Consider the following 20971-nt stretch of genomic DNA (forward strand, 5'->3'; position numbering starts at 1 on the left):
ACCGACACAAAAATCTCAATGAACTTGTAGGAAATTGAACCAATTAAATATAAAAATGCTAATACATCACAACCAAGTGAGGTTCATTTCAGGAACCCAAGCCCATTTCAACGTGTGAAAATCAACTAATGTAATTCATCACATTAATAGACCATACAAGAAAAACCATATGATCATCTCGATAGTTGCAAGAAAGTCATTCAACAAAATTCAACACCTATTTCTGATTTAAAATGAAATGAAACAAACATACAAAAACTCTCAGCAAACAAATGAGGGATATCTACTGTCAAAGAAGTCTTCAGCTAGTAGCACACTTAATGCTGAAAAATTCAAAGTTTTCTCCTTTAATTGGGAATCAAAGATGTATATTCTCATCACTCCTAGCAAACATCTTGGTGATGCTTGCACAATATGCAAGAAAAAGAAATAAAAAGTACACAGATTGGAAAAGGAGGTATAAAATGATCTTTATTCTCAGACAACCTGACTGTCTACAGAGGAAATAAAAAAAATACCTACCAAAAAAAAATTTTTTTAAAGTAGTATATGAATTTAGCAAGATTCCAGGATATAAGGAGCCAAATATCAAATGTATTTCTATGTGTTAACAATAATTTAAAATTAACTTTAAATGATGCTGTTTACAAAGGCATCAATAAATCAAATACTTAGGGATAAAACTAACAGTAAAATATGTGTAAGATTTACCTATTCCAAATTAACAAACACTGATGAAATATGTATAAGAACTAAATAAATGAGGAGATACACTACCTTTTTATATCAGAGACTCCATATTGCTTATATATCAACTCAACACTAAATAGACCTATGGATTCAGTTCATAGAAGGCTCTTTTTTTTTTTTTTAAAGAAACTGACAACTGATTCTAAAATTCATGAAGAAAAAAATCACCTACAATATTCAAAACAACTTTGAAAAAAACCAAAGGTGTATGAGACAAAGCAAAGAGTTGCAGGTAGAAAGATGAGCAAATCAAAAGTCCTAACAACATACTCGGAGAAGGCAATGGCACCCCACTCCAGTACTCTTGCCTGGAAAATCCCATGGACGGAGGAGCCTGAGGCTGCAGTACATGGGGTCGAGAAGAGTTGGACACAACTGAGAGACTTCACTTTCACTTTTCACTCTCATGCATTGGAGAAGGAAATGGTAACCCACTCCAGTGTTCTTGCCTAGAGAATCCCAGGGGCGGGGGAGTCTGGTGGGCTGCCGTCTATGGAGTCGCACAGAGTCGGACACAACTGAAGTGACTTAGCAGCAGCAACAACATACTAAGCATGACTTGGACTGAACAAAGCTTAATTTAAACACAACTTTGTGTGTTGAAAAGCACAGATCTCCCAGCATCTTAATTAGCAGTCACTATCACATATGTTGACTGAAACAAAAGAAAAGCACAATGTGAGTAGTGAGTTAAGCTTTATTCGAAGCAGAATGAGGACTATGGCCAGGAGACAGCCTCTCAGATAGCTCTGAGGAACTGCTTTGAAGAGGTCAGGGTGGGGGAGTCCTGCATACGTGATTTTGGTGAAGGGGGTATGTACAGTCAAGCACGCATTCTGGCAGAAGGCTGTTGCTAGTCACAAGAAGGCTGCTGCTGTGAGGAGCAGATCTCTCCATTAAAGATTTAAAATCTCCATTAACGATTGTAGTGTTTTTCTAGATATGGGAGGATGCAAGAAACTGGGCTCATAAAATCTCTTGCAAAATACCTAACTATCTGAAGAACTGTTCCGCTAGTTTTTCCCAGAGCAGACTGCCTCATTCCTAATTTCTGTCGTGAACTCCTGGCCTGTGGTGAAGGTCAGCGACTACAGTGGTTAGTGAATTCCTTCTTGTAGTGTCAGATGACAATTTTTAGTTGGCACATACATAACTAAGCTATTGGATTATTGGTTCAATGACATATTCTGGTGGAAGAGATTCTGCATCTTGAAAAGAGGATTTATTTTACTATCTTGTAAAAGATGCTAAGACAAACATCCATATGATGATGAACTATGAATTTAGTCACCACTCTCAGGTTTCCTTAAAATTTATGATGGCGGAAATCAACAACTTTTCAGAAGAAAGGAAAAGAGACAGGCACACATCAAAGAGAAAGATTAGACAGGATTATAAAAGGGTGGACTTCCCTGGTGGCTCAGCTGGTAAAGAATCTGCTTTGAGAATCCCGCAATGAGGGAGACCTGGGTTTGATCCCTGGGTTGGGAAGATCCCCGGAAGGAGGGCATGGCAACCCACTTCAGTATTCTTGCCTGGAGAATCCCCATGGACAGAGGAGCCTGGTGGGCTACAGTCCATGGGGTCACAAAGAGTCGAACATGACTGAGTGACTAAGCACATACAAGATATGGCATGGGTGTTACACTGCTGAAGAAAACTAACATTTTGATATTTTGGGTAGATTTTTAGAATAGATAAGCAACACATTGCTGAATGGTGGAGTCAGTGAATAGTTCCCAAGCAGAAAAAGAACCAAAAAAAAAAAAAAAAGAGAGAGAGAGAGAGCAAACAGAAATTTATATAGAAAGTTGATCAAAATTAATTTTGGATGTCAATTATATTTAGTAAATGTGTGAAAAGAAAATCTTTTACTAGCTCTGTTTTAGGGCTATAATGGATAGCATGTCAAAGTCAATTGTTAATAATACTCTTTATCATTTTTTGGAAGGGCAGTACTGCTTTATTCACAGGAAATTACTTTCTATTTTAAGTCCTCACTGTCCAGTTTTGCACTGTCTAGGAGATTTGTTAACCACTAATAAACAAATTAATCAATTCTTCCTGTTTCTCCCCATAGAGATCTGGTGTCAGGGTTGGGCATGGCTTAACAAACAGCTCAGTCAGCAATCTATGAGTCCATCTACCCTGGGAGCTGACTGCCAGCCTCTGCTCAGAGGTCCCTTACCCACACAAATGTGCTCTCTGCCACATACTTTATATTTTAAATCAAATGATTCCAGACACATCCTCTAAAATTTGAATAAAATCTGGCTAGTCCTTTTTTGTGACACAGATTTACCACACAGAAGCACTGCCACATTTATGCAACCAGAATCTACCCTCTTGAGGCTTTTCCTAAATTTAAAGTTACCCAGAAAGTAAAGGGGAACTAAAAAGCCTCTTGATGAAAGTCAAAGTGGAGAGTGAAAACGTTGGCTTAAAGCTCAACATTCAGAAACGAAGATCATGGCATCTGGTCCCATCACTTCATGGGAAATAGATGGGGAAACAGTGGAAACAGTGTCAGGCTTTATTTTTCTGGGCTCCAAAATCACTGCAGATGGTGACTGCAGCCATGAAATTAAAAGACGCTTACTCGTTGGAAGGAAAGTTATGACCAACCTAGATAGCATATTGAAAAGCAGAGACATTACTTTGCCAACAAAGGTTTGTCTAGTCAAGGCTATGTTTTTTCCTGTGGTCATGTATGGATGTGAGAGTTGGACTGTGAAGAAGGCTGAGCGCCGAAGAATTGATGCTTTTGAACTGTGGTGTTGGAGAAGACTCTTGAGAGTCCCTTGGACTGCAAGGAGATCCAACCAGTCCATTTTAAAGGAGATCAGCCCTGGGATTTCTTTGGAAGGAATGATGCTAAAGCTGAAACTCCAGTACTCTGGCCACCTCATGCGAAGAGTTGACTCATTGGAAAAGACTCTGATGCTGGGAGGGATTGGGGGCAGGAGGAGAAGGGGACAACAGAGGATGAGATGGCTGGATGGCATCACTGACTCGATGGATGTGAGTCTGAGTGAACTCTGGGAGTTGGTGATGGACAGGGAGGCCTGGTGTGCTGTGATTCATGGGGTCGCAAAGAGCCGGACACGACTGAGCGGCTGAACTGAACTGAACTGCCAAGTTGGTTACTGTTCATGACTCAGCTTCTTTACCGTGTATGACTCAGATCATTTACGCCCTCATGGAACTTGCTTACTGAATTATCTGCATACCTGATTTGAACCCAATTAGCTATTCTCACCGGAGAAGGCAGTGGCAACCCACTCCAGTACTCTTGCCTGGAAAATCCCATGGACGGAGGAACCTGGTAGGCTGCAGTCCATCGGGTCGCTAAGAGTCAGACACGACTGAGTGACTTCACTTTCACTTTTCACTTTCCTGCATTGGAGAAGGAAATGGCAACCCACTCCAGTGTTCTTGCCTGGAGAATCCCAGGGACGGCGGAGCCTGGGGGGCTGCTGTCTATGGGGTTGCACAGAGTCGGACACGCCTGGAGCGACTTAGTAGTAGTAGTAATAGTAGTAGCTATTCTCAGTGGTTTATATATTCCCCTTTTGGCCAGGCATGTCAAAGATTATAAATGTTTCATAACTTGCTCTTAATTTTGTTAGTTGGAGAAGGTTCTCTATATGTAAATGAGTTAAGTACAGTTAAGGAACAAGGTAACTTTGTATCTTAAATTTGCTGTCTGATAGGCCAGCCAATTTAGAAAATAAATTCATCGGAATTTCTCACTTTATCCACAAACCTGGTCAGTTGCATATGTTAATATATTCCTCCCTTGATTTATCTGACCTGCACTCTTCCTGTTTTTTCCTGTAATCTGTCCTTTTATATTAATGTGTCAGTATCTTTGAAGGTTCTAACCTAAACCCTATTCTTTTCCTATCTTTACATTCTCTCTGGCTAATCATTAATATCTACTCAGTTGACTTTAATTACGATGCACATTATTAACTACAATGTATTAATCTTTAAAAAATAAATCTTTTTTTCTATACCTCTACTCATCTGTTTGCTCAAGCACTCTATTGAGATGGCAGGTCTATTCTGAAGAGTTCTTTCTTCTGACCCTAAGGTCTGACTGCGTCTGTAGCTAAGAGTGGACTTCCCAGACCACTAACTTGCAGATTTCAGTTTTCTGTCTTCCAAGGAAACAACAGAATAGTGTAGAGTTCTTAGAGCAGCAATGCCCAATAGAAATACAGTGTGCTGCACATGTATAATTCATAAGTTTCCAATATTCACATTAATAAACTTTAAAGAAACATGTGACATTTTAATAATATTTTATCTAACCAAATATATTTTAACATGTACTCATTTTTTTAAAAAATAATAATCTATCTTACATTCTCTTTTTGGTACTTAAGTTTTCTGTTCTGATGTGTTTTCACTCTTAGAGTGCATCTGCATTCTGGGTAGCCATATGTAAGTGTCAATAGGCTTGTGGCTGCCACACTAGACAGTTCTTTTTTTAGGGTCTTAGCAGAATCAATCATCTGTTCCTGAAAAAGACAAGACTCACTATTCACATACCAAGGATTACGTAGTCAAAGCCCCAAGTCAGATTCAGAGTGCCAAAGCTTGCTTTAAAGAGGTAATCTTTTCTTTTACCAGGGAACTAACTCTAGATATGAGTCTAGAATTTGATTCAGAGTACACTTCAAGGGCCTAAAGTTTAGGGTGTAGGCTTGACCTACAGTGATTAATACACGAAAGGAGAGGTTGAAAGATCTTGCAACTGAGTCATGACAGACACTCTGAATTATAACATAGTGGAGCGTTGACACCACTTGGCTTTTAGATAATGTATCTGTTAGAGTCATGAAGTTACCTGTCTTTAGAATCACCAAGAGCCAGTTCTAAGATAATTTAATTGACTCCAACACTACAGTCATTATGATATGCGACCTATGGGAATAGATATCAAATACTCTGCTGGAAAACAAATTACATCATTTTATGAAGCTATCCATTTAAGAGTGACTACAAAAGCCATGAAATCACCCTGTTCTCTATATTCTTGTTTTCTAGATTTATTTTTATTCACAAACTAATGTTTAAAAAGGTAATTTAACTTTTGGGATGAAAGTAATAATTCTACATTAAAATATACTAGCTTTTGTATTATAACTCTAAGCTTATATCTAATGTAGTAACAGTATTAAGCTTAAAATGACTGCCTGGGTTCATATCCTAGGCTCACTACTTAGTAGCTGTGTGACTTTAAGCAAGTCACTGAACCTTTTTGACTTTTGGTGACTTGTTTGCAAAACAAAACAATTCTATACCTTCTTCTTAGGGTTGATGTGAAGATTTTATGAGTCAATAGGTATAAAGTACTGCAAAAGTCCTTGCTACAGAGTAAATGCTCAATTTATTATCATTTTTGAATGCTTACTATATGCTAGAGACAAGGAGAATGCTGCACTTGAGTAATTAAATCGGATAATGCTTGTACACACATTATCCCATTTAATCCACATAATAACTCTGGGATATAGCTGCCTCCATCTTGCTTGGAGAAATTTGCTCAAGGTCACGCCATCAGACAGTGGTCAAGTTAACACATCGAAGGTCAAAGCCAGTGAAGACAAATCTTCAGTGATCTTAACATCTCTTCATAGCCTTTTTTTCCTGAGATTTCTCAGAATCTTTTAGTCGGTTCATGTCATCTACTTAGTCCACTCTCCAGAAATCATGAGATCAGATCTGAATCTCAGTCTTGTCCTTGATGCCACTGGGAATTGAAATCCTTTCATAGAATATATACCAGTATAAAGCTTGATTCTTCCAGAGCTCTGTGAGCCATCTCAATTTCGCCGATGAATACCTGTTCCAGCTTACACTGTAGATACTACTCCCCTGAATTTTTTTTCTGTTTTATTCAAAAGAGTTTGCACACTTTTATCCTTTTGAGAACAAGATTTTCTGCAAATCCATCTGAGACCTACAATATATGCATGTGGATTTTGTTCTGAAAGTAAATGCACCACTCTGCCCTTCAGCTTTTCCACAAAGTCTCAAGTGTATCAAAGTTTGTTACCTCAGGGGTTGAAGGCCACTTTTACATCATCAAATATTTATCCACATACTTTTCAAAGTATTGTCACAGAAGTATTTTCTCTGCAGCAAGACTTAACTTTCAATATTCAATTAGATGGTTAGTTGTGTTGTATTTATTTCACATCACATTACCATTGCTTCCTATCAGACGTCCTGCTCTGAGCTGAGTCAGATATTAACAGTAAAATCTCTGCAGTAAAATTAATGCAGCCAGATGACCCGAGATGACAACATCATGGTTCAGGAAGGACTTATAGCTACTTGAGGGAGACGACCATATCACATCATACTGTCTTTGAACCCCAACTACCTAAGAGGCTGACCATTAGTACACACTCAATAGTGTTTCATGAATGAATGAATGACTTAGATGTTTGCCCCCCCAAAATTCACTTACTAAAAATAAAGCAAAACCAGACAACATTTAAAAATTACTGATCTTATTTTTCCCCCAAGAGAAGTTTTCACATGTAAAGAGAGAAGACTAAGACAATAAGGTTGATTTTTATTTTTATTTCTAATGTATACAAGTAGATTTACTATTCATTAAGTGCTTATTGAGACCTAACTAAATATCAGGAGTTTTGCTGGATACTGGTCACCTGGGCGAGCAAAACCAGAAATGTCTTCCTGGCCTATATCCTGCTTAATGTCTTGAGTGCCTGTGTGTGAAACCCCAGCATAAAAACCCTAAACTGCCCTTCAATGAAAGCCCAAAATGGTCCAGGTGATGATGGGCATAATGTGATACTAAAAACTGCAACTAGAGTGACTGCAACATATTCACTGTGAAATAGTGCAATCCGTTGGAAGAGACCCTGATGCTGGGAAAGACTGAGGGTGGGAGGAGAAGGGGACGACAGAGGATGACAGGGTTGGATGGCATCACCAACTCAATGGACATGAGTTTGAGTAAATTCTGGGAGTTGGTGATGGACAGGAGGCCTGGCGTGCTGCAGTCCATGGGGTCGCAAAGACTCGGACACGACTGAGTGACTGAACTGAACTGATAGTCCCTTATATATTAAAAGAAAAAGATACATGTCTATGTTTTTGGTTTACCACTGTACTTTGGATAACATAACATTCTTTTTTTTTTTTAATACTGATTTTTTTTAAATTTTATTTTATTTTTAAACTTTACAATATTGTGTTAGTTTTGCCAAATATCGAAGTATATATTTTTGAAAAACTGATTTTAACAGATTAAGAACTTAGATTTATCGTAGTTTTTTTGTGTTTTAAGCTTTCTATTAAGATTTTTATGTGGATAACATAAGATTCTTTTTTTTTTTTTTTATGCAGTGCATTGATGGGTTTAATATATCCTATTTCCTTCTGTTAAGATTTTTATGTGGATAACATAACATTCTTAAAAGTGAATAAGAATCTTTTAAAAATAAAAATCTTAACAAAAAGCTTAAAACACAAAAAACTACGATAAATCTAAGTTCTTAATCCATTAAAATCAGTTTTTCAAAAATATATACTTTATCAATTTTCTTATAAGAGAATACAGTACTTCTTCATTAACAAAACATTTCCAAACCTTAATCACTGATGCTTGATTAAACTATTAATAATGTGTTCTTAGAAACCACAGACAGTAAATGATTAATATCTACATTTATAATAGAGTAAGATAACAATTACAGCAAATCTATTCAAAAACACATACAAAATTTTATATATGTACAACAACTATAGGTCCTGAGGTAAAGTTGAGTTATTTAAAAAATGAATTTTAAAAGAAAATAAATTTAATTATCAACATAAACACTGTGAAACGGAGTTGGTATCTTTTGAAAACAGAGTCTGGCATTTTCTCATGTGGTTAAACACAGAGTTAAAATACAATCAACAATTTCACTCTCACACTTACACACCCCAGAGAAATAAAAACGATATCCACTCAAAAATAAGGACAAAAATGTTCATAGAAGCATTACTCATAGTATATAAAAGTGGAAACAACTCACATGTCTATCTGATGTACAGATCAATGAGGTATATCCATACAGTGGAGTATTGTTCAGTAAAAAATAAAAGGAACAAATTACTGACACATATTACTACATAAATGAACCTTTAAAATGGTATGCTAAGTGAAACAAGTCAGTCACCAAGGGCCACATTCTGTGTGATTCCATTTATATCAAGTGTCAAGAATAAGCAAACCTACAGTGTCAAAAAGCAACCGAAAGTGGTTCCCTGGGCCCGGGAATAACAGAGGACGGGGCAGCGTCTAGGGCTGCAGGGTTTCCCTTATGAGTAACAGTTTTTCTAAAATGGTGGTGAGAGTTGCACAACTATGACATACGAACAACTGACCTACACGCTTTGAGCGGGTGAACTGTGTGGTACATGAATTATTACAACAAAGCTATTTTTTAAGAAAGCAGAGAAATAGAAAAGCGGGTCACTCTTAGATGAGAGAAACTTTCATTTCCCTCCAGATTTGTTTAAAGATCTTGCCAAAGTGTATTGTATGTAACACACTGAATTAATATAAAGGATTTGAATAATACCAGTTCTTAACCATACTTTAATAATTCTTAATAAAAAATATATGCTAGAGGAACGCTGTTCAATATATAATCACTCTTTGCATGGGTTACAATGTTTTTAAATAACATTCAAACACTGTAGTCATGAGAAGTCTTTGAAATGAATATTCCCCTTACAGAAATATATCCTTTGGAAATAATTAAGCATATGTATAATTATTTCATTTCAAAATGTTTGTTAATATTCTCTACAATAGTAAAATCTAAGACAACCAAAATGTCCAGCAATAAGCATTAGGTTAGATAATCTCACATCATTCACTGAGGTAATATGTACTCATTTAAAAAATATTATGGGAATAACTATTGAAATAAAAATGCATATAATACAGAACTGGGGACAAAAATAGGTTTGAAGTCAGTGTATACAGTATGGCATATACAAAAGCAGAGACATTACCTTGCCAACAAAGGTTCGTCTAGTCAAGGCTATGGTTTTTCCTGTGGTCATGTATGGATGTGAGAGTTGGACTGTGAAGAAGGCTGAGAGCCGAAGAATTGATGCTTTTGAACTGTGGTATTGGAGAAGACTCTTGAGAGTCCCTTGGACTGCAAGGAGATCCAACCAGTCCATTCTAAAGGAGATCAGCCCTGGGATTTCTTTGGAAGGAATGATGCTGAGGCTGAAACTCCAGTACTTTGGCCACCTCATGTGAAGAGTTGACTCGTTGGAAAAGACTCTGATGCTGGGAGGGATTGGGGGCAGGAGGAGAAGGGGACGACAGAGGACGAAATGGCTGGATGGCATCACCGACTCGATGGATGTGAGAACTCCGGGAGTTGGTGATGGACAGGTAGGCCTGGCATGCTGCGTTTCATGGGGTCTCAAAGAGTCGGACACGACTGAGCAACTGAACTGAACTGAACTGATACAGTATGAACCTTTTTTATAAAGATATGCACAGAAAATTATCTGATATTATTGGGGTGGCATAATCATGTGACTATGGATATATATCTTTTCTTTTGCTTCTCTATACTTTCCTATAATGGCTTTCTGTTGATTTGTTAATCCACAAGATATTTTTCATTGCCTTTTAAATAACTAAATAGCATATTAGTTTTTACAGCAACAAGCCCAAGGCATTGTGTCCCTTCACAATATTTCAGCCAAGAGGTTAACTCAGGTTACTCTGAAGGAAGATGATAAGAAATGGTGAGCCTGGTGGAATAAATACAAAGTCAGAGCGACATTCTTACCTACCTGTCTTTCCATGAGAGACGAATATTCATCATGAACTGATGAATGGTACTTACCATTGCTCATCCATCTTTGTCCAGTCAATCCTGACCTCATAACATCCTAATCCTGTGGGGAAAAAGTGACAGACTGTGTATATCAAACAAAATTTCCAGTTGTAAGCAACAGAAAATGAGTTTGGCTCTTCTAAGCCCACGAAAGATTCTGGAAGTACGTAGGGGACTCACAGAGGTAAGAAGACCTGCTTAGAAAACCAGCAAGAACCAAAGGGCTTCTAGAAGCCAAGACACAACAAACCCCAAGATGGGATACAACCATCCACTATGCCTTCATGTCCAGGTGGGAAGGTTAGAAGGCCTATCCTGGTCCTTTTCTGAATATGACCTTCCTGAAGCAAAAGTCTGTGAAGTTCAGGAAACATGCCTGCCCAGAGTCCATCCCTACCTTCTTGAGAAAGCTCTGGCTGGATATACAGGACCCCAGAATTCCCTTCACAAATACCCTGAGCCTGTGCAGATCTCTTCACAGCCTCGACACACTCAAGAGTGGACCACACACGGAAGTGGCCAACATACAGCTTCATGTTGGGAAATATGAATTTCCCAAGGAGGATTAATTAAATTGACCCCAGCGTTATTAACTGAGTAAGGATGGTCCTCTCCCTCCTGATAGAATGCATATTTGCATCTGCAGGCCAGGGTGTCCACGTGCATGGGCACGAAGCTCCCAACAAAGCAGGGCTGAGCTTGGAGCAGGAAGAGAAAGAGGGGGTCAGCAGACCAGGGCCAAGCACCAGGATCCACTCTCCCCAAGCTTTCAAAATCCAGCCCGCAACTCCGAGGGCTCTCAGAATTCTAATTCAATCCTGGCCAGCTGGGTTTTAATGAAAATTACATTTGTCAAGGTATAAGAATAGAAATACATTATTAAGCAGTTTCCTTAGATAGATTTACAATGTTTAAATATTTAGTTGTACAGGATGTGGGCCTCTGTGTACCGCTGGGCCTAGCAAATGCTGCTGGCAGCAGACTCAGCGCACAGAACTATATTCTCATCATTCCTTTATTTTTTTTTCTCAAGATTCATTTTTCCCCAGATTCAGTTAAATTGACTGAGCCCAGGTAATGAGCTACACCCTTGCTGCCAGGCACTAGGAAGAAGGGGACCAGGCCCTTTACGGTTTCCATGGTGGGGGCGAGGCCCTGTGACCCCCAGGACCACACGTGACAGTGAGAGCCATGAAGCTCACGCGAGCAGCCAAAGGGACCCAACACAGATGCACGTTCTTTCAGGAGGAAGAAGCCCACCCTTACTCAGCTAACAACCTGGGTCAATTTAACTAATCCTCCTTTCCTTCATATATAAAATAACCATAATAATTCTTGTGTCTTAGGATTGCTGAGAACATTAAAAAGATGATTCTCTGAAAAATGCTCTGGGACTTCCCTGATAGTCCAGGGGCTAAGACTCCAAGCCCCCAATGCAGAGGGCTAGGGTTCAATCCCTCGTCAGGGAACTAGATCCCACATGCTGCAACACATATCAAATATCCTGAGAGCCCCAATGAAGACCTGGTTCAGCCAAATAAATTTTTAAAAATTTTAAGAAAAGAAAAATGCTCTGCAAACTACAGACTGCTATTAGAACGATCACAGAAGTGTTATCACATTCTAGACAGTGCTCTGACAGCTGCTAATCAGGAATTAAGAGAAGCAGACTCAATAGGTGAGACTTGACAATGATGAAGGTTGACAACAGGCATGACTGTACCTGCTGAAACACTCTTCTACTCAAACCTTTACATTTTTGTGCTACGGTTCAACCTTCCATCAGAAGGACTCTCTCTCATACAATCTGCACAATTTCCTCACACTAAATTTGCTGGCTTCATTTGGTCATCCCCATCAATCCAATACACTCTAAGCAGGCTGTTAAATACATCCAAGGATTTCACAATGAGCAGCAGAGATCCAGTTATCATTAAAATGAAGTGCTGACACTGGAATAAGGCCACAAGGAAGTATTTACTGCTACTGTCCTGGAATTACAATGATTTCCCTGCTTGGCCTTTAAAGGACTGAATCATCTGATGAATATCTGTCTTGTTTACTAATAAGATGTTTGAAATAGAAATATTAACACGCCCATGTATACATGATTATCAGAACTAGAAACGATCTTAGCACTGAGTTTACAAAAAGATAGCTTCTTTGTTGGTTGTGGGGGCAAAGCGGGGAGGGTGGGAAAGAGTTGAGGAAGGGAATGTTAGGGAGTTTGAGATCAGATCAATATACACACACTGCTATATTTAAAATGGACAACCAACAAGGACCTACTGTAGAGCACAGGGAACTCTGCTCAGCGTTACGTGGCAGCCTGGATGGGAGGGGAGATCGGGGGAGAATGGATACATGGATATTTATGGCTGAGGCCCTTTGATGTGTACCTGAAACTATCACAACACTGTTAACTGGGTATACTTCAATATAAAATAAAAGGTTTTAAAAAGATAGCTTCTTTGTTAATTGCCTACATTCCCTATCTCTGCCGGATGCATAACATTTTATGAGATGATAATCATTTTCCAACTTCACAGAATATAAGCTAAGAAGTATTGGAGAGTTTGAGAGGAAACTTGACATCGAGTAGGAGGTAAAAGATAAAAAGTGAAACCTTTTGTTTTACAAGATGCACATCCAAAGAGATTTCTGTCATATGAGACAGAGAATTTTCTTGAGAAGCTCACCTCCATGCAAAAGAGACTAAAGACAAGCATCCCAGCAATTAGAGATTGCGTATTCGAAACAGTATTTGAATCAGGATGGATTTAAGACACTTAGAAAAAGTCGGGAAAATGAACATTGCACTTTGCTACTTTCCTTTTTTTCCTCTTTGACCTCAAAATACAGTTCTTTTCTGAAACAAATAAGTCTATGGGCTACTGACAAAACCTTATAAAATAAATGTCAGAATAAGATCAAGCAAAGGCATGTCAATTTACTGTCAGAGTCTTGGATTAAATTCCCACTTCTTTTCCTGAATTTTCACATCTATGGTTTGGAGAAGTAATTTCATGAGTTGTTACTAACAGTAATTAATGTCTGGTAGTGTATTTTAAGTATGAGTTTTTAAATATCACTTTGTAGGAAGCAAAAAGAGCTTCTGAAACTCATAATTCTCAGAAGAGTAAGCGCCTAAATGAAACAAGAGGGGCTAGCTGACAAATGGCCGTGTGTGTGTGTGTGTGTGTACGTACACGCGCACACATGCGCTCAGCTATGTCCAACTCCTTTCCACCTTCTCCAGGAGATCTTCTCAACTCAGGAACTGAGCCCGCCTCTCTCACACCTCCTGCACATCCCCCAGGGCCACCTGGGGAGACTGACAAACAGTTATGGGGCAACTAAAATAACCTGATGAAACCTATGCATTTTACTTGCTATGGAGCATTTTATTGATTTTGCTCAAATCACTCCAACCTCATTCCTTTCTTATGTCTTGGCTTCTTTTTCTAAGGATCTCAAACTCAGTATTTCTCAAGAAGAACTTGCAGACTCTCCAACAGCAATGGCAATGTGACATATATTATCTACTCCAAAAAGCAACACTTTACTGAGTGAGATACAACATTCAGTACCAACGAGATCTCTTCAGTTGAGAACAAATCCTCCAGTGACAATCAAGGTTCTCAGTGAGGGAGGTCTCTGTGTCTCATTTTCGTCTTGCTGTGTTTCCCTACCTGGACTCTCTTGGCCATCTGTGAAAAAAGTCTTTCATTTCTTATGTTGTCTTGACTTCATTCTTGCTTTTTCTTCACCTTAAACATCCAGCCCTTCCCCCAGCATACATACTAGGCACCGCTCAACATCTGTCCTCATTTTAACATTTTCTAAGATATTGCTGCTCAAATTGGGGTTGATGGATCATCTGCTTCTGAATCACCTGGAGTCCTTATTAACAATTCAGACGTTTGAGCCCAATGCCAAGCTCCTGAATCAGATCAACTAAGGGAAGGGCCCGGAAATCTGCATTTTAAACAAGATGCCTTGCTGAGTCTGATGCACAGCTAAATTTGAGATCAGTTGTTCTATAATTTCTGTAAATCCTTTCTTGTTCACTCAGTTCCCCAGTGATTCACTAATACCCCTAGCTTAGAACCCTCATTTCCTAAACCACTTACAGGGGAAATGTATGGCATCCTGCCTGGTGGTATTTCTTACTTTGCTTAGTGGTTTTGTGAATTTTTATAATAATTTTAACTGTGTGTATGTGACTTTCTTCCCAACATCACTTCTGTAATTTTGGGGGGAAATTCTGATGTCACACTAGTTTCTTGCATCAACTACAGGGCCCAAAGCAGTACCTTGTGTACATAAAAAGCATAATTAACATTGATAGGCTGACTTTACACCAGACTCATCTTGGATACCATTCAGATTTCATTCATGGGCTTCTCTTTTGCTTAGTTCTACTTCCCAGTGTTTTGTCTTGACTTGTCAGTTTTTTCACTTTGTATTTCTTTGTGAGTGAGTAACCATTTATGTGATTTTCTGCAATTGGCCTGTAGATGGTTAGCCTGCCCAGACCCTCTCAAACTCCAGCTAAGTATATACCTGCTCAAGGGACATCTCTCTTTAGATGTCTAACAGGCACCTCACATTTAACACTGTCCACATATACCTCATTGTTTTTTCTCCCAAACTCTGTGTCTACACCTGAACTGGCCCTTAAGATCCTCTCGTCATTGCCCAGGACGTGTTATCTGATGCCTCCTGGTACATATATTCTAAAGTCAGATAAATCTGATTCTGTTTGTCCAAATTCTGGTTTACCAATATCTGTGCAATCTCAACCAAGGTTTCCAAATCCCTTGAATCTCAGCTCCTTTATCTTTAAAATAGGTATCTGGTACTTATTCTGTAGGTGTGTTATAAGGATTAAATGAGACGCGTTTACAAAATACTTAGCATCCTACTGGTTTATGACATATTTAAAGTTAATGATTACTATTCAGGCTGTGATTACTTCTTGCACTGATTCCATGTTTTCTGAAGTCTTCTTATACTGTTATAGGAATGTAAATCAGTACAGTCACTGTGGACAACAGTATAGAGGGTCCTTTTAAAAAATAAAAAGAGACCTACCATACAACCCAGAAATCCCACTACTGGGCTCATACCAAGAGGAAACCATAATTTCAAAAAAAACATGCACCCCAATGCTCCTCGCAGCACTATTCACAATAGCCAGGACACGGGAACAACCTACATGTCCATTAGCAGAGGAATGGATAAAGAAGATGTGGTACGCATGCACACACACACACACACACACACATACACAATGGAATATTACTCAGCCAGAGAAAAACAAATATATATTAACACATATATGTGGAAACTAGAAAAATGGTATAGATGAATTTATTTGCAAAGCAGAAACAGATACTCAGAAGGAGAGAACAAATGTATGGATACTAAGGGGGGAAAGGGGAGTGGGATGGATTGGGAGATTAGAATTGACATACATACACTACTATGTATACAGCAGGTGACTAATTAAGACCAACTGCATAGGACAGGGAGCTCTATGCAATGGTCTGTGGTAACCTAAATGGAAGGAAATCTAAGGAAGAGAGGATACAGGTATACATGTGGCTGATTCACTTTGCTGTACAGCAGAAACTAACACAACATTGTAAAGCAGCCATACTCCAATAAGAAAATAATATATAAAAATATTCTTCCTGCTCTGGTCTTGGTTCCCCACATGTGCCTTCCCCACAGCCACCAGAGGCTATATTTAAATCACATATATGGACACGTCAATCTTCTGCTTAACATCCTTCAATGAGTCTGCAGGGCTTTCCTGATAAACTGTTAACTCCTTGATCAGCACGCAGGTCCTCTCACTGACTGGGTACCCTCTGTTCCTCTAACCACCTCTTTGTTACCCTCAACATTTGCAATTTTTGCTTTAGATCCTGCTTTGTGTCTGTCCAATGAGTCATGCAGATCAAGCATCCATATATTCCTCCTGGATGTAAAAGGCATGATGTATTATTCTCATCACTCAGATCTTGGGGGAACTTCCTTTCTTTATCACTTAGATTCTCCTGTGTTATCTCTTAGCACTGTGGTTGCATGTTGGTCATAGAGCTGATTGCATTTTGGTGTGGATCTGATTTGCTTGTTTACTTCTTCCAAGTAATTGAACTGTGTCCAATTCACCTTCTGATCCGACAACACCAGACACTGTGCCTGGCGCATAACAGGTGTACAATGGATAGGTGTTAGGTATGCCGGTAACATATTAAAATGGAGTCTCTTCTCTTTCCCAGTTCACTGTGATCCTCCTCTCCTTGCTTACTATGCTGACTCGGCTAGGATCCAACTTAGCATTTTAAGACTGGCTGAGGTGTTAGTAAAGTGGTCCACCTCTCCTTGGAACCAAGAATCTCTACCACAGCCTAGCCTCAACTTAATTTCAGAAATGAGTGAAAGGGAAAAATCCTAGGAAAGACTATCTGTATTCCTGTCTCTTACCAGCAAGATATAATCCACAGCACTTCATTTAGCACATGGCAGGAATCTGCTTCTATGTGCAGATTCAACTGCTATTTTATACATGAGGTGCTGATAAAACTCAAAATAGGTCACGAGGCCAACTATTGTGATGATGATATTAGATTTGAGGAGACCCAGGTACTTCTCTCTACACAGGATTATACTTTGGATGAAAACCAGGCTTAGACTCCCTTTCTTTTATCAGTAGTGATCAGAGGGATTTGGGGAGTGAATCAATAGACTGCCCCCCTTCTCCTACTACATCAATTTATCCTCCAATGGAAAATAGACAATTCAGTTAAGCTCTGCATTTCCTGAACTTCTTTCAAATCAACAGTTCATTACCTGCTATATTTGCTGATATGTAAAACGTTCACGAGAGTTTCTACAATTAAATGAAAAACCTATATTTACAGACTGTGAGATGATTTAAAATTCAAAAGGTCTTCCTATTTTTATTTTTTAGAGTATTAGCTCTGACACTCATTCTGCTTGTCAGTTTTTCTTTAAGGAATATGCAGTTCTAAGTGCTTCTCCTTTAGACAGTAGCCTTGACGTATAACACAAGCAGACCTCTCACCTTTTACCAAACAAAAGCTACTTATCAGATTTCCTGGCTTCTCAAACCACTGTTTGCCGTCAGGTGGGAAGGACTATCCTCATGGGAGATCAAGGGCCATTAGATATAATTAACTGACTCCATTCCTTTCCTCTTAAGAGATGGATTTTAAACAACCACTACGTATCCCACCCTGGTTTGTGATTACATTCTATTAGAGGTGATGAAGCATCTTCAGAGAAAAGAGCCATCATTATGAAGTGAATTTAAAAACAAATTCCCATGAGATCTGATAATTATCTCGTGGAGTAGAGATTATCTGCCTACAGTAAGAGGATTTATTTTGTTCATTACTGTACTCATAATAATAGCTTGCAGCATGATACCAAAAAATGAGAGGGCAAAGCATGAGTCTCAGGAGCACAGACATCTCACTTCAGTTCAGTGAAGGAAATCAGCCACAAGAAGACAAAAACTAAGTATAAACAACCATTGTTCTCTGGAAGATAACTTGGTCAACTTTCAGTTATCTTTCATGGTTCATACGGATATAATTAAACAGAGTAGCTAACAGTTAATATGGTTTATAGTATCTCTGGTTTTCATTTCTACATGCCATTTACTCATCAGCAACCAAAGCACTTCATTGTCTCCCCCCAAATGAGAAAAGTAGTGATGAGAAAATCCACTGAGGAAGGGAAAGCAAGAAAAAGAAATAGAGTACAGAAAAGGCCAGCTTAACCCAATAACTGTCATCAGGGAGAGAGGAGATTGTGATTTAGGCACTCAGCAGGGGATAGGGAGCCAGGGACAGCTCTGAGCAGAAGGCAGGAGGAAAAGCTGAGAGTGGCACTTCAGCACTTTGATTAAAGCGCATTTCCAAACACTCATATCCGTACATATGTTAAAGTGCAAAATGACATCCCCAAGCCAAACATAAATGCATTGCATACCGTGTACAACTTCAAATGAAAACACAAGGAGAGTGGATTCTGAGACCTGTGAACAATATACCAGCATTCCCCTAATGGAATCAGGATCTGAATACATCTCAGAAATGAGCATTTTATGCCACCCGACAAGAGCATTTGCTTCCATCCTCTCCCTTTGCTGGTAAAGACTCTGAGCCAGAGAAGGGACTCTCACATTGTCAGAGACAGACTGGAGCTTCCCTCCTTGTAAAGTTGTGTCGAGGTCATGTTTACATTACATACAAGTCAGCAGTACGTGCTCGTGTACACATGTCTGTTGGTTTAACTTTTTTTAAGAACAGTGCTTCAGTGGTCCAGGTTTAAGCATCATATATCCTCAAACATGAAAATGTTCAGAATTCTAGTGAATGGAAATAATAGAATAATGTTTATCGCACAGCTGCTATGTTGAAAACTAGGTCTGTGACTTACCGCATTTTATGGTCAAAACAACCCAGGGGAAACATCCCATTTTCCAGCCAAGGCACCAAAACTCAGAGGACTTAGGTACCTGTCGCCACACTGAAGAGGAACAGCAGAATCTTAGTTTAAACCTGGGTCATTGGGAACCTACGTGCAGTCTTTCTTACCCCATTAGCTTGGCCTTGGAAAACTCTATTTGTGAAGTTCCTGCTTGTGTTTTTGCAAGTAAACGAGTGGTTGGAAATAACAGCACTGTGACTCCAACTCGTGACTTTTCATGAAATGACCCGTTGGCAGCAGTAAACAAGACAGAAAGTACTGCAGGCTGTCTGAAGAGTGCAGAGCAGACTCAGTCACAACTTCAAACGTCAGGCTTCTTTAGTGTCTCTCTGAACATCACTCACACTTAGACGGTAGCCCGATTTCTCTCAAGAGAAGCCATCATGTCCCTCAAGGATTTCAAGGCTATAATCCTACAAGGACAGGAAAGATGGAAGCTGCCTTTGAAGCCTGTTCACACATGCCTGATGCTGAACTGAAGTTTAGAGCCTGTTAGAACTCTCAGCAGAGGAGTCTGCTGAAGCAGCTGATGAGGTTTCACTTGTGAATAATGAAAGAAACACGTTGGTCTTTGTCGTTGTTTTTCTGAGGAAGAAAATAAACAGACCAGCCTGTCTGCTTTTGGAAAGAATCGTTTCTCAGGTGGTCTCACGGTTGGAACAAAGATAAGAGTTAAGAACTCTGCAACTTGGTCAGCATTACTTTCCTACCAGCAAACATCTATAGGTGTCCTCCGAAAGGCCAGTCGAGGCACTGAATGGGATTCCACCACAGAAAACAGGTTGCAGACATAAGCTCTGTCATTGTCCTTGTCCCACACATGCGGATACTGGAAAAATCATCTTTCCAAATTAGCCGTGTTTATGTTAAGATTATGAAACATAAGAAGAATGATCCAATCTAAAATCACTTAATCCCTCTAGAGCACAGGTTTGGCAAACTTTTTCTGTAAAGATCCAGATAAAATTTCAGGCCAAGTTTAATAAATCTGTGTCTATTTTTTCATAGTTATTGGCAGCAAAATTGTGGATATGACAGAGTCTTATTTATATTTAAGGGCAAAGTAGAAGTTTTTTGGGGGGGATCCTTTGCCTGGGCAGGACTGTGGATGTGGTGGTACAATGTTCCAGTACTGTTGTCTCCGGAGAAGGCAACGGCACCCCACTCCAGTACTCTTGCCTGGAAAATCCTGTGGATGGAGGAGCCTGGAAGGCTGCAGTCCATGGAGTCGCTGAGGGTCGGACACGACGGAGCGACTTCACTTTCACTTTTCACTTTCACGCATCGGAGAAGGAAATGGCAACCCACTCCAGTGTTCTTGCCTGGAGAATCCCAGAGATGGGGCAGCCTGGTGGGCTGCCATCTATGGGGTCGCACAGAGTTGGACACGACTGAAGTGACTCAGCAGCAGCAGCAACTGTTGTCTCCTTGTTGGGGGAGGAGAGGATATTTCTTTTATGCTCTCTTCTTGGAATAGATATTTAATGAGTCTAAGTCTTATATGTAACACAGGTGATTTGCCAGAGAATTCAAGGGTGGAAAGGGTTCAGGGACATTCTACCTAGGTAACCTTGGTCTGTTCAAGGTGCCCCAGCTACATCTCAATGCAGTGCTTTTTTGGAGACACCGACACCTCTTCCAACATTTGACTTCATCTCAAAATGCATCTTTCAGTGCATCAGACAGCAAAACCTACAACAGAATGAGCATCAAGAGACAGACGAAAGATGGTGGGCTTCAGGGCCCAGCACTTCCACATGCAAAGTGTCTGACCATCATTCCTCTCT

At 39.5% G+C, this 20971-nt stretch overlaps 1 long non-coding RNA gene across 1 annotated transcript in view; it reads right to left on the bottom strand.

The window, feature by feature from the left end:
* LOC132344090 (uncharacterized) overlaps nucleotides 1–20971 on the bottom strand; it is a 166792-nt gene that overhangs the window by 41229 nt on the left and 104592 nt on the right. Inside the window, exon 4 of the long non-coding RNA XR_009493205.1 lies at nucleotides 10609–10713. This is a non-coding gene — a long non-coding RNA (uncharacterized lncRNA). The remainder of the gene's footprint in view (nucleotides 1–10608; nucleotides 10714–20971) is intronic.

The sequence above is a fragment of the Bos taurus genome, chromosome 27, assembly GCF_002263795.3.
Source record: "Bos taurus isolate L1 Dominette 01449 registration number 42190680 breed Hereford chromosome 27, ARS-UCD2.0, whole genome shotgun sequence".
NCBI classification, from domain to species: Eukaryota; Metazoa; Chordata; class Mammalia; order Artiodactyla; family Bovidae; genus Bos; species Bos taurus.